Source organism: Esox lucius, chromosome 10, assembly GCF_011004845.1.
Source record: "Esox lucius isolate fEsoLuc1 chromosome 10, fEsoLuc1.pri, whole genome shotgun sequence".
NCBI classification, from domain to species: domain Eukaryota; kingdom Metazoa; phylum Chordata; class Actinopteri; order Esociformes; family Esocidae; genus Esox; species Esox lucius.
Window position 1 is genome coordinate 28376447 of NC_047578.1, and position 12421 is coordinate 28388867.

The 12421-nt window shown below is 41.3% G+C and overlaps 1 protein-coding gene across 1 annotated transcript in view; it reads right to left on the reverse strand.

Moving 5' to 3' along the window:
- The window catches only part of olah (oleoyl-ACP hydrolase), a 35914-nt gene extending 33456 nt beyond the window's left edge, over positions 1 to 2458 (reverse strand). Inside the window, exon 1 of the mRNA XM_013132744.3 lies at positions 2354 to 2458. The gene's annotated coding sequence lies outside the window, so the exon portion shown is untranslated. The remainder of the gene's footprint in view (positions 1 to 2353) is intronic.
- Positions 2459 to 12421: the final 9963 nt, after the last annotated feature.

Genomic DNA, 12421 nt, shown 5'->3' on the forward strand with positions numbered 1-12421 from the left:
ACTTTGTTACCATTGGTAATCATGAATCTCATAGGGTGGCTATGACATGTGGAGTTCCACAGGGATCAGATCTCAGACCGCTTCTGTTCTCTCTATATATGCTACATCTGGGCCAAATTCTACTAAACAACAACATTAACTACAACTAATAGACTCTCTGTATCACTGTATAGAGCACATAAATATGGATGAATTGAGATTATTGTGTTTGGCAAAAAAATAAAAGAACAAGCATTAGTAAAGAGCTGGATTCGCTGACCCTTAAAACCAGGGATCAAGTGCGTAATGTTGGTGTTCTGATAGACCTCACATTTAACAGTCATATCAAAGCGGTCACCAAAACAGCAGTCTATCATCTAAAAAATATAGCCAGAATCAAAGGCTTGGTGTCCCAAAAAGACCAAGAGAAGCTCATCCATGCTTTTATCTCTAGTAGGGTTGACTACTGTAATGGCCTGTTAACTGGACTCTCAAAAAGGACTGTAAAACAACTGTAGCTCATTCAGAATGCTGCTGCTAGAATGTTAACCAGGACCAAGAGAACAGAGCACATCACTCCGGTTCTTAAATCTTTGCATTGGCTTCCAGTCAGTTACAGAATAGATTTCAAAGTGGTGCTTTTATTTTATAAATCTCTGAATGTTTTAGGACCCGAATACATTTGACTGAGTACATAAATTTAACCAAACTGTTTAGCCTTATAGCTTCCTATGTTTTTATCCCATTTTTTATCTTTATATGTTTTCTTATTGTATTTTTTATTTTTATCATTTGTCTTGATGTTTTCAATTGAGTATATTTTTTTATGTTATTGTACTTTCATATATTTTTCTTTGTAAAGCACATTGAATTTCTTCGATGTATGAATTGTGCTATAGAAATTCACTTGCTTGCTTGCTAGATCAGTGTTGGCTGCTAACTTGGCCCTTTTGTAAAAAGTGTATATATGTGTAAGGAGGCATTGTCACGCCTCCTTGTCACGCCTCCTGTTAGTACCTTTATGAAGGGAAGCAAATTTTCCATAATTTATAACATTCTTGGGAGTGTGTAACCCATATTTTTTATCACCTTCGCATTGTTGTATGTTTTATGTTAGGTATGAACTTGAAAATGTATTGTGTTGGCCTTGCTTTTACATATGTAAGTAAATCACTGAATTTTATATCAAAATGGCCTGAACCTTTACCCAGACCCTGCTGACATCTAGTGGATTCTAGTGGAAGTGTCTCCAGCTCCCTACTCCATGTTTGGCCTTCACCACTGCAATTCAATGATGAGGAATTTATTTGTTCACAAAAAACACATGTTTTTGGTTTGTTTTATCTTCTGCCAAATCTATTGTGTTATATTTTCCTACAAACTACAGTGTCTCATTTCAAATGGAACCAAACATATGTTTTTATTGTATTCAGGTCATGAGCTACAAGCATTTAGATTTGTGTATGTCATTTTAGGCAGAAATTGACTTGTTTTGCCCTTGCCCTAACAGGTTAATTTTTATTTTTTTTATGTGAGTTACTTCCCATTCATTCATCTACAGATTCCACTATTGTTTCAATCAAGGTTAAACCTGAAGTGAAATATCTTGGAATAGTTTTATCTAAAAATGCTATCAGAAGGGAAGATTAAAATTTTTATAACGGTTTAATAAATATGAAAAAAATTACTTAGTCGCTGGCTAACCACAGACCTCACAATCTTTGGCAGAGTCACTTTATCTAAAACAGAAGGTATTTCCAAAGTAATCTATCCATGTCACTCTCTGTATCTCTTCAAATATTGCTAAAATAACCAACAGAATTATCTTCCGGTTGCTTTGAAAAAATAAAACCCAAATATTGATATGTCACCTTGTCTTTTATATATTTACTCGGTTATCAAAACGGCGAGGTGGTGTACGCGAAACACAGACATTATTTGAACTGGATCCAAAAATCCACTATGGGAAAAATAAATGGGGAAAATGACAAAAGAACCGGAAACAGTTTAGCATTGTGCCGCTACATTTTTGGGGATTATGAGTCATACTATTTCAGTCAATTGAACGTTCTGGGACGTAAACACAAAATGGGCCGGATTTTTGCCTAACTGCCTAACCCATACTAAAACGTTAACTTAGAAGGAAAGACAATATTACTTTGCTTGTGCGTCAGGACTCAAATATATAATGGAATATTATAGGAAAATACTGACCAAAACGTCAGGCAAAGGGCACACAAAAGTAAATGTATCTATTATGCCAAGTTACCTCAACAAACAAGACAGAAATAACAAACGACATGTTTACTTGACTAAAAACTTCATCAAGTCAATTCATACTTTTATAACACAAAATATGACACTTTCTAAATACCTGTTAAATAGTTGTTTCGCGTTGCATTTTTCCAAAGTAATTCCCCAATCTGGCTGCTCTCTTCTTCAGTTCTCAGCAGAAAACGGATACTGAAATTGAACAAAAGCGCCATCCGTAGTCTGGAGTGTGGTATTACCTGGTATATTTTGACAGTAGCCGATCGCCAATCCGCGTTTTGTCCGTTTAAAAAAAAAATGTAAATGTAATTTTTTTATTGATGCTGAGAACAGGAACATAACAAAGGAAAAAGTATACATCACATAATATCAACCAAAACAATGAAAATGGAGACAACAACAAATAGGACAAAAAGATAAAAATAAAATAAAAAGAGGTAGGGTCAGATTACATCACATAAAGATATGCACATGAAGAGATCAAAAGCAGTACAAATTCTTACAGTCCTTATAGGTTTCTTATTAGTAGATACTGAGATCACATTTAGATAATTTTCTATTTCTATTAAGAAGACTGAGAAGACAGGTAAACTGTTTGAAAATTTGCATTTGTGAATGTAAAATTCACTTGGGAAAATAATTAAATTAATAACAAAACAGATATTTTCGTTTTTGGGGTCTGACTCAAAGTACCCAAATATAATGTTTCTCATATGTATTGAGAAGCCTGGCAAAATCTTACACTTAACAAATGCATCAATATCATTCCATAGCTTCTGAGTGTAGTGACAAGACCAAAATAAGTGAACCACTGTTTCATCAGACTTCAAACAAAAAGAGCATGTTAGCTCAATATCAGACTTAAATCTTTGTATACATTTCTTAGCAGGATGGAACTTGTGTATGAGCTTAAATGAAATTTCTTTCACTTTACTTGTGAGAAAGAATTTCTGCTGTAAAGACCAGATTTTTTTCCAAATAAGGTTAACAAACAGATTATTCCAAGCGTTTTTGTCCGTTCTTGTGTTCCCGTGAACTCGATTGACCTAATATTTCATGGCCCAAGTACTGTTCCAATCCAAAGAACGCAAGTTACCAAGAACGCCTAAAATGCCCGGATGGGTACTTGATCAGCCTCTTTTATCGAGGATGCATGCGTTGGCGACTTTGCCAGCGAGAACGCATCTGAAGTCATCAAGATGCCAGGAGTGCCAGACAAACTTTGCAACTTAAAGTTTTTAGTTTTCTAATTTCCTGTAAACGGTACCTATAAATCAGCATCTGAAAAAAATGTGACGCAAAATGGATATTGTAGTCGCTGAATATTTGCTTATTTTATTTAGGATAAAATACGGGGTCCGGCCGGGCTCAGCCCGAAGGAGCGACGTGGGGCCGCCTTCCCGTGGGCTCACCACCTGCAGGCGAGACCATATGGGGTTCCGACTTAGAGATAGTCGGGATCACCTCTACGCACGGCTTGGGCTCTGGAACCACACTCCTTGAGAGAGGATGGACTCTTCACCACTCTGGAGTTGCCCATGGTGAGAGGCGGCGGGCTGGTGTGGGTTTGCTTATAGCCCCCCAGCTCTGCCGCCATGTGTTGGAGTTTACCCCGGTGAACGAGTGGGTCATTTCCCTGCGCCTACGGGTCGGGGATAGGTCTCTCACTGTTGTTTGTGCCTACGGGCCGAACGGCAGTGCAGAGTACCCGACCTTCTTGGAGTCTCTGGGAGGGGTGCTGGAAAGTGCTCCGACTGGGGACTCCATCGTTCTACTGGGGGACTTCAACGCCCACGTGGGCAACGACAGTGACACCTGGAGGGCCGTAATTGGGAGAAACGCCCCCCCTGATCTGAACCCGAGCAGTGTTCAGTTATTGGACTTCTGTGCTAGTCACAGTTTGTCCATAACGAACACCATGTTCAAGCATAAGGGTGTCCATCAGTGCACGTGGCACCAGGACACCCTAGGCCGTAGGTCGATGATCGACTTTGTTGTCATTTCATCTGACCTGCGGCCGTATGTCTTGGACACTTGGGTAAAGAGAGGGGCGGAGCTGTCAACTGATCACCACCTGGTGGTGAGTTGGATCTAATGGCGGAGGAGGAAGCTGGACAGAGTCGGCAGACCCAAGCGTACTGTAAGGGTCTGCTGGGAACGTCTGGCCAAGTCTCCTGTCAGAGAGATCTTTAACTCCCACCTCCGGCAGAGCTTCGACTGGATCCCGAGGGAGGCTGGAGATATTGAGTCTGAGTGGACCATGTTCTCCACCTCCATTGTCGAAGCGGCCGCTCTGAGCTGTGGCCGTAAGGTCTCCGGTGCCTGTCGAGTCGGCAATCCCCGAACCCGGTGGTGGACACTGGAAGTAAGGGATGCCGTCAAGCTGAAGAAGGAGTCCTATCAGGCCTGGTTGGCTTGTGGGACTCCTGAGGCAGCTGACGGGTACCGGCAGGTCAAACGGACTGCAGCCCAGGTAGTTGTGGAGGCAAAAACTCAGGCCTGGGAGGAGTTCGGTGAGGCCATGGAGAAGGACTATCGGCTGGCCTCGAAGAGATTCTGGCAAACCGTCCGGTGCCACAGGAGAGGGAAACAGTGCCCTACCAACGCTGTTTACAGTGGCGGTGGGCAGCTGTTGACATCAACTGGGGATGTCTCCCCGGGAAAGTCTATGCCAGGGTACTGGAGAGGAGAATACGGCCGATAGTAGAACCTCGGATTCAGGAGGAACAGTGTGGTTTTCGTCTGGGCCGTGGAACACTGGACCAGCTCTATACCCTCTACAGGGTGATGGAGGGTTCATGGGAGTTTGCCTCGTGACATCCTGTAGAGGGTGCTTCGGGAGTATGGGGTCCTGGGTCCTTTGCTAAGGGCTATCAGGTCCCTGTACGACCGAAGCAGGAGCTTGGTTCGCATTTCCGGCAGTAAGTCAGACATGTTCCCAGTGCATGTTGGACTCCGGCAGGGCTGCCCTTTGTCGCCGGTTCTGTTCGTAATTTTTATGGACAGAATTTCTTGCCGCAGCCAGGGACCGGAGGGTGTCAGATTTGGGGACCACACAATTTCGTCTCTGCTCTTTGCGGTTTGATGTTGTCGTGGCCCCTTCTAACCAGGACCTTCAGCATGCACTGGGACGGTTTGCATCCGAGTGTGAAGCGGTGGGGATGAAAATCAGTACCTCCAAATCCAAGGCCATGGTCCTCAGTCGGAAAAGGGTGGCTTGCCCACTTCAGGTTGGTGGAGAGTTCTTGCCTCAAGGGGAGGAGTTTAAGTATCTAGGGGTCTTGTTCACGAGTGAGGGAAGGATGGAACGGGAGATTGACAAACGGATCGGTGCAGCTTCTGCAGTAATGCGGTCGATGTATCGGTCTGTCGTGGTGAAGAAAGAGCTGAGCCGCAAGGCGAAGCTCTCGATTTACCGGTCAATCTACGTTCCTACTCTCACCTATGGTCATGAGCTTTGGGTCATGACCGAAAGGACAAGATACAATGAGCTCTCTCCGCAGGGTGGCTGGGCGATCCCTTAGAGATAGGGTGAGAAGCTCGGTCACCCGGGAGGAGCTCAGAGTAGAGCCGCTGCTCCTCCACATCGAGAGGGGTCAGCTGAGGTGGCTTGGGCATCTGTTCCGGATGCCTCCGGAACGCCTTCCTGGGAAGGTGCTCCCATCCCGTCCCACCGGGAGGAGACCCCGGGGAAGACCTAGGACACACTGGACAATTGTCTCCCGGCTGGCCTGGGAACGCCTCTGTGTCCCCCCCGGAAGAGCTGGAGGAAGTGTCTGGGGAGAGGGAAGTCTGGGCATCCCTGCTTAGACTGCTGCCCCCGCGACCCGGCCCCGGATAAGCGGAAGATGATGGATGGATGGAATTTCGTAAAGGACTCTACATGATCGGTGGCTGAACGTGTTGAGCTGTGGCTGGATATCCAGTTGTTTTTCAAACCCCGGTTCGAGTTCCAATGACCAGGTGCTGGTTATAAAATTAGAATATCATCAAAAAGTTGATTTATTTCAGTAAATCCATTCAAAAAGTGAAACTTGTATACTCTATACATTCATTCCACACAGACTGATATATTTCAAGTGTTTATTTCTTTTAATTGTGATGATTATAACTGACAACTAATGAAAACCCCAAATTCAGTATTGCAGATAATTTGAATATTGTGAAAAGGTTCAATATTGAAGACACCTGGTGCCACACTCTAATCAGCTAATTAACCCAAAACCCCTGCAAAGGCCTTTAAATTGTCTCTCAGTCTAGTTCTGTAGGCAACACAATCATGGGGAAGACTGCTGACTTGACAGCTGTCCAAAAGACGACCATTGACACCTTGCACAAGGAGGGCAAGACACAAAAGCTCATAGCTAAAGAGGCTGGCTGTTCACAGAGCTCTGTGTCCAAGCACATTAATAGAGAGGCGAAGGGAAGGAAAAGATGTGGTAGAAAAAAGTGTACAAGCAATAGGGATAACTGCACCCTGGAGAGGATTGTGAAACAAAACTCATTCAAAAATGTGGGGGAGATTCACAAAGAGTGGACTGCAGCTGGAGTCAGTGCTTCAAGAACCACCACGCACAGACGTATGCAAGACATGGGTTTCAGCTGTCGCATTCCTTGTGTCAAGCCACTCTTGAACAAGATACAGCATCAGAAGCGTCTCGCCTGGGCTAAAGACAAAAAGGACTGGACTCCTGCTGAGTTATGTTCTCTGATGAAAGTTAATTTTGCATTTCCTTTGGAAATCAAGGTCCCAGAGTCTGGTGGAAGAGAGGAGAGGCACAGAATCCACGTTGCTTGAAGTTCAGTGTAAAGTTTCCACAGTCAGTGATGGTTTGGGGTGCCATGTCATCTGCTGTCATTTGGTGTTGGTCCACTGTATTTTCTGAGGTCCAAGGTCAACACAGCCGTCTACCAGGAAGTTTTAGAGCACTTCATGTGTCCTTTATGGAGATGCAGATTTCATTTTCCAACAGGACTTGGCACCTGCACACAGTGCCAAAGCTACCAGTACCTGGTTTAAGGACCATGGTATGTATCCCTGTTCTTAATTGGCCAGCAAACTCGCCTGACCTTAACCCTATAGAAAATCTAAGGGGTGTTGTGACGAGGAAGATGCGATACACCAGACCCAACAATACAGAAGTGCTGAAGGCCACTGTCAGAGCAACCTGGGCACTCATAACACCTGAGCAGTGCCATAGACTGATCGACCCCAATGCCACGCCGCAGTAAATTACGCAGTTATTCAGGCAAAAGGAGCCCCAACTAAGTAGAGTGCTGTACCTGCTCATATGTTTCATGGTGATACATTTCTGTTGGCCAACAAATCCAAAAAGTCCTTTTTTTGTATTGGTCTTAAGTAATATTCAAATTTTCTAAGATTACTGAATTTGGGATTTTCATTAGTTGTCAGTTATAATCATCACAATTAAAATAAATAAACATTTGAAATATATCAGTCTGTGTGTAATGAATGAATATAATATACAAGTTTCACTTTTTGAATGGAATTACTGAAATACATTTTTTTATTTTATTTTTGATGATATTCAAATTTTACGGCCAGCACCTGTACTTCCTCATGTGTTTTGATTACATTGGCAACACAGCCTTTATAATTCCTACGTCAGGAATATTTGCTCCTTCGTTCTTAAATCAATCATTTGATCCACCATATTTTGTGAATGTTTTAACTCCAGCATTTCGTTCATAGGTATGTATCATTCAGATGTATAATCACCAGGTGATTAATGACATCCAAAGCTTTGTTTGATCTATACGGACAGGCACTGGGGCTTCCCATATATTTGATTGCTAAGCAGCCTATGTAAAGTTGGTGATTAAATAATCTGACCTCACTTTCACAGTGTTGAATCCAGTTTTAGTTTTAACTTAATGAAATTATTATATTTATGTTAATATTTTTCATCTGCAGCCTCAATAATACCAAGGATGCAAAAGTTTTTTAAATAATTGTTGGTCAGGAGATTGAACCAAAATCTCAGATTGAGGCATGCTTTGAAATTTCAACCCATTCGATTCCAGGCTTAAGGGCAGAGGTTTGCGTTGGTGTAATACCACGTGATTGATGACGTCCAAAGCCTCGTTTGATCAAATATTTTTTCCAAAGCCTCTTTGCAAAATGCAGGCTTCTATGGTTTTTCGGTGAGGTTCGTGCCTGAGACTTTTGAACAGCAACCTCTACTGGTCATCTTATTTAGTAATTTATTTTTTAAAAGTTGTTAGCTTTAGTTCAGCAATGGCACAGTTGTTAGGGTTGCTGACTCCCAATTTCTTTGATGTTACGGTGCGAGATCGAATCCAGATCATATTCAACATTTTGAGTGCAAACAATACTGTATAATGTATAATAATTTGTTTTATTTTGTGTATCTTATAACACTCTTGCTTTATTAATACAATACATTAGAATGGATGCAGAGTGGGAAAATGCTAGCTGGAAAAGCAAGAAGAACACGAACCAGGCATTACAATTTCCCTTTGGAAAGTACATGCCTAACCACAGCGCTACAAAGCCATGTTGGATTATATGGAGAAGACATCTATTTGATCATTCAGCATTGCATATTTATTCTTGACCGACAGGTGACCCCACTGTGCAGTGAGTTTCAAAGCCTTGAGAAATCGAACCGATTTTTAAACAATTTTGATGAAAGCCTTCAGAAGCCTCAGTTGCCCCTCACTATAGATTCAAAATGTTCAGGAATGTTTTGACATTCACCGGCTTGTGAATTTCATTAGTTCTTGATAGTTAGGGTGGAGACTGATTTAGTTTCATGTTTTAAAGCACCATGTCTTTAAAACCCTAACTAGATGGTTGTGTGACATCCGAAGCTTCAGATGTCATGCTCTTTCGAGCAGGCCCAGTTGAAATTTCAAAGCCAGCCTCTGAGCCTCATATTCACACGTCCGGTCGTTGCTCTTAAGATTTGGTGGCTGAGTGGGTTGAACAACTGTTAGATGCTTAGTATCTTGCCTAGTGAGGATGTTTGTTTCAACATGCACATCTGTACATGTATTTCCATGCAAATTCTTCCCAATCTGACATTCTATATTATTGTAGCCTCTGGCAGGGCAGTGTCTCAAACCTGCAAACTTCGCCTCCCCAGGCGAATATATTAAAGTTTAATATATTAAACGTCTTTTAATTTGGTTATCCCATTTTCTAATGCAATATTTAAATACAATATAATTGTAGGTGTATGATGCTGCGGAAGAATTTTAGAGAAAAGGGTATTTGGCTATATAGTTGCTTGCTTTGTACAGTGTTTGCAAAGTTTATATGAAAATATTTAAGGCTGTGTGATTTCTGTAATTTTGTTTCTTTCAAAGCCTACACAACTTTCAATATTGTAAATGAATCAACTTGTTTTTGATTAATTACAATCCTTGTGATTTGTAGTTTAATTATACTGTTTGACGCAACACAATCTCCCCAATATTGCATGATGGGAGGCAAATGTTATTTCCTACTTTTCAGGAAGCGTGTTAGTTTGGCTCTGTTCACCTATGACCATTCTCGATGAAAAGGCTTGGAACGACCTATATCCTACTAGTTGGAAAGCGCCTTGTCTTTAAAAACAAGCATTTTCCGAAAAACAAGGACATACTGTATTTCATGGTAAATGCATGACTATTTAAACAGTTCACCTTGCTTTAGCCAAATCACATTTCTCCTTATTGGGATAACTGATACCCACACATTTTAAGTGGAGAGAAATATTTGAAGGCCAAAGCTTAACACGATGTAATGTATTAAAGGAAATAATAAAGGACTACATTGTCATTCTAGCTGTCTTTCTTTGAGCATATCCACTTCTGATGTTTGGTTTTCAGTGAACAGGCTTGAATTGTCTTAGCATATGTGACTGAGCCATATGGAATCTCTTTTGACCTCATTTCACTTTCACATCATAGTACTCCTCTGCCACAATAACACAGTCCAGTGTTGGCCAAATTTAGCTGATCACTCCTGTCTTAGTAGTGCATGGGAAAAAGTATACCCTAGCTGCCTGCGGGAAGCAGTTGATCTGGTACTAGTTGGATTATTTTTAACATAATATGTGGAGCCCACTTGGTTTTCATTTCATCCCTTGCATGCATTCCCACCCAGTCCTTCCTGACCTTTAACAGGTCCCATAAGCGGTGAAATAATGTAGAACCCGTATCAAATCGAGCGAGAAGTTTGCTCAAGTTTATTGGAAAATTGCAGCACAGATGTCATTCGGTGAACGTTACATTATCTTCTCACTGTAATGTTAGTTGCCAGCTAGCCTATACATTAAGGGTGTTTCTACATAGCAAAGATCAGGTTTCCAAGACAGTAACCCCCATGCCAAATGGTCAATGTAACATTCCTGTGGTTATCAGAGTGCAACCTACAGAGAGAGAATCTAAAAAGAGAGGTTTCTGTTGTTCTCATTATCTAGGCACATTCACTTCCAATGAAACGTAAATACATATTGTAATTGTTAATGCTCAGATTCCACACTCTCCCCTATCAAACATTTAAAGAAAAAAATTGCATGTTTGATAAAACATTACAAGTACAATTCAATTCCTAATGAAAAGAAAAGGCCCATACACTTATGTTACAAATGACGAAACAACAAAAAGAGTATCTGACCAATCAGGTCTTATTGTTCCTCAAATGAAAATGAATGTAAACAAGACAATTGACACACCCCACTCCGACACATAACTCAATGTATGACAGTCATCAATCCCGTCCCCACCTCAGATTATAATGGTCGAGAAACATTTGGACATCAAAAGGTTATTACCAGTGTTAACAGTGTTCAGCAGAAAATCAGACTCATCATGACATCATGATTAAAACATTTCCCCCAAAGTCCATTGAATAATCAAAACCCCTCTTGTCCGTATCCTGATCCATTCGACAATATCATACAAAAGACTTATGCATATCCTGTTGTACCTGTGACCATGATAACCGTCATAATGTAGATCATTAAGCATCATCACAAATACGCCGAAGTCCAATACTTAGATTGTCATCATACAGAGTTTCCCACATGTCTTGCGAGAAACAAACCTTCATACACATGAAATCACTATATCAGTTCATTTAGGAAAATCTTAGATTGTAAGTGAAGAAGTTAGTTTCCAATCAAGTGTCCTTTACTTCTTGTCTTCAGTTTTCTTTGTCTTGTATCAGTGATGAAAGTTCCAAAATCAGTTATTGCAGTCAGTGTGATGTGGACCCAGCAAATTGCCTGGTTGTCCTAATAAGTCAATGTAGGTGTATAATGGAACAGTGGGTTTCCAACACTTCCCTAAATCAAGATTAACACCACAACAGTGTCTTCCACTGTGTTGGGACCATGTGACCTTTCCAGTCAACTGGCCCGTGGTACTCTGACCTGTAGTATGTGGAGTCCTTCAGGACTCAGGTGGATTCTCCTCTCATCTCGCTGTTGACGATTCATCTAGAAACGGAGTGTGAAGCCAAGTGATCTGACCCTGGCATCGTTCTGCCATGTGAGTGGTCAGAAAGATTCAAAACAGATTCAACCAGTGTAGTTGTAGAAATCCTTCTTGAACATGTTGCTGGTACTCACACACTCAGTTGTCTTTGTCCAGTTAGTGATGTGATGTATCATCAGAAAAGGGGTTGTGATGTCCTGACCTGTTGAAAGTATAACTGCAAAACAACGATTAGTGTGGTTCAACAGTCCATCAGACTTTCATCCACTGGGTATGGTTCCGTCAACTCCCAACAATGAAGACAATAGATCAGCCCTGAAAACTTGTGGATCTCAGAAGTTCCATCATAACAGTGAAGCTGTCACCCTATTCAGACAAGTTTCCATAAAAGACTATGTCAAAGCACCTTTTCCATCCAGAACTGGCTTGGTTGATGTTTGGTTCCTTGTGCTATATTATTGCCCAATAGCAACTAGCAGTAGAATAAGATCGTCAGACTTGACTATGCTTAGCCAAATCAGAAATGGTTAGATTTATGCTATTCAACCATTAAAATGTTAGACTTTACATCAAACAAAACCATCTCCAAAAAACCCCCAATTAAAAACATCCTGTAAATGGAAAATGCAAAAACATAACAGATGCCAATGCTCTGTTATAACTATGCAAACAGGAAAAACTAAAATTGTATATGTAGCTCCTT